The following is a 2861-nucleotide window of genomic DNA, read 5'->3' as shown; positions in this document are numbered from 1 at the left end:
TCGTTGGTTACTTTTTTTACGAACGATTTTTGGCCAATCGGTCGTTCGTTCGTCGTTCATTTCCAACGATAAAAATTGGAAGTGTGTACGCAGCTTAAGACCTAATCACATTCTTATGTTTTGGTGCATGTACACCTTGTACCTCCTTCTACGGAAATAAACAAAAGCACAATAAAACTCTAAATAAGTGTGAAACCAGGCACAGAAGGATTAAGGCTACGTACACACATGCAATAATTCTCATTGGAAATGAACAATTAACGTCCAATAATTGTTAACGAAAAAAGTGCACGACAGGTCAACTACACCGATGACTGAGGAATGACGCTGGAAACGAATGACCGCCCCAGCGGACCTGACTGGGTGACGATTGTTCGCTATCTATTGTGTGTACGGTCTTTCAGTGTTCCTGGATGGTTCCGAGGTATACTTTCTCCGGTACACGTCACTTCCTACATCGTTCAAACAATTGTATCTAGTGTGTGTACATTATTAGTGCATTATATCTGAATGATTGTATCACTACAGCATGTACAGAAATGTGCACTATACGCTTGTTCAAAATAATCGTGAATAATCATTGATTGGCCATTAATCGTTCGTTTTCTAACAATAATTATTGCAGTGCCCAAAGTATAGTACAGTGTACATAGCTTAAGAAAAGACACAATCAGACCTTATAAACTGTTGATATGATTTTAGTAAACATAAGTCTAACTTTGTAATAACATAACAGTGAGGATTAAACCAGAAATGATAGTGCTGGGTGATTTCATTCTGCCAGACCGTGAACAGGATATGACCTAACCATGCATGTTACCACAACTAACTGTACTGAGAAATCAGGAGAAATACTTTGGAACCCAGGAAAGTAAAACATCATGGGAGACAAGGCATTATTGTACATTATGCTATACTACAGGGTTTCTCAACCTTTTTAGCATGGGTGAATCCCTTGAAATAACCATAAAGACATCATGGAACTCCTTCTAGAATTACTTTATCAGCAGACCATAATACATTAGTGCGATGGTCAGTGGGAAGAACGCCTAGCCCCAAATGGCGGAACCCTAGGGATCCACAGAACCCCGATGGAAATTTAGCATAGCAGTGTTTCTCAAATAAAAAATGGAGACTACACAAACATGCACAACCCTGTTCACTGTTCAATTTGCTACTGCCTATCCCTTTCACCGCAACTGTGCGACACTGCACATAGCCATGATCAACTGCTACAAACCATGTCAATTCCAGCAGTTTCACATTGCAGTTTATAAACAGAGGATGCATTAAATTACAACAAAATAAAACCGAGACAGAATGATCTTCAATGGCAAGTTCTGCCATCAGAAAATCACCAGGTGGTTAAAAACCTCTAAATAACCAGCCACAAATAGAAAAACAGAATGTGTGGGCACACATAGCGGCAAGTTTTGTTTGTTTTTTCATTTTAATATAAAAAAAAGTGTTGAATCAAACGAGTATAAAAAAAAATAAAGCCAGTAGAGATGCTCAATGATATTAAAGAACAAGTATGTTTTCGGGGGGTGTGATCCCAAAAAAGTGACCAAGTTATATATTTTATATATACACAATGAGGACAACTTGCTGCAATTCAAAATGAGCATCAGATTGGGGAAGAAAGAGGATTTAAGTGAAACTGCTGACCTGCTGGGATTTTCACACACAGCCGTAATTACAGAGAATGATCTGAAAAGAGGGAAATTATCCAGTGAGTGGCTGTTTTCTGGGACAAAATGTCTTGTTAATGACAGGAGAATGGCCACAGGTTTGAGCCGATATGAAGGAAACGGTTACTCGAATACCCACTCATTAGAATCGAGATGTGCAGAAGTGAATCTGTGAATGCATCTCGATGTCAAACCTTGGAGCAGATGGGTTATAGCAGCAGGACACCACACTGACTCTTATCAGCCAACAACAGGCACCTGATACAAACTCACACAAGCTTGCCAAAATTGGAAAAAAAAATGTTGCCTGGACTGACGAGTTGATTTCTGCAGCAACATTCAGATGATAAGGTCAGAATTAGCCAACATTATCCTCAACATGAAAGAATGAATCCATCATGCTTTATATCAATCATTCAGGCCGGTTGTGGTTGTTTAATGGTTCGGGGATATTCGGGGTTCACATTTTCTTACAGCAGGACATATCACGCTAAGTTATAAAGTTGGCTGGTGGCAGTGTAATAATGGTGGGGTGGGGGGGGATATGTTCTTGGTACACTTTGGGTCCATTACTACCCACGGAGAATTGTTTTAAACGTTGCAGCCTACTGTAGTAATCTTGCTGCCCATCTCCATCCCTTTATGACTGCAGTGTGCCCATCTTTTGATTGCTGCCCACATGTGTGAAAGGGTTTAGTTAGTGAGGTTTAAAGAAGCGCAGCCAGAAGTCAGCACTACTAATATATAACGCTGGTATGCTTTAGTATTCTAAAATCATAACAACAATAAATTAGTTGTTATGATTTACCTTACTCCTACCCAGCCCCCCTATGAATGAACATGCTCAATTATTATTGATTGTTTGGATTAAACTAGTTACAAATTTACCTAAATAACCCCAAACGCCATACAAACACACAGCACCAGGCTACGGGCACACACATTGTACTGGGCACCCAGACTAAAAAAAAAAAAAAAAAAAAAAAAAAAAAAAAAAACACAGACACATTGTATAAAGGCCAGACTATGGGAACACAAACTTGGCAAGCACATTGTACAGGGTGCCTAGACAACTGGCACTCCGGCTACGGGGCGCACGACATACGGAGGGCACTCCGGCTACGGGGCGCACGACATACGGAGGGCACTCCGGCTACGGGGCGCACGACA

At 40.4% G+C, this 2861-nt stretch overlaps 1 protein-coding gene across 2 annotated transcripts in view; it reads right to left on the bottom strand.

Annotated features, from left to right (window-relative positions):
• The window catches only part of NCK1 (NCK adaptor protein 1), a 63879-nt gene that overhangs the window by 60013 nt on the left and 1005 nt on the right, over window positions 1–2861 (bottom strand). The window lies entirely within an intron of this gene.

This window comes from Pyxicephalus adspersus, chromosome 4 (genome assembly GCF_032062135.1).
Source record: "Pyxicephalus adspersus chromosome 4, UCB_Pads_2.0, whole genome shotgun sequence".
In the NCBI taxonomy this organism is placed as follows: domain Eukaryota; kingdom Metazoa; phylum Chordata; class Amphibia; order Anura; family Pyxicephalidae; genus Pyxicephalus; species Pyxicephalus adspersus.
Note: the sequence above shows the minus strand (reverse complement) of the source record. Positions and strands in the feature narration are given on the sequence as shown.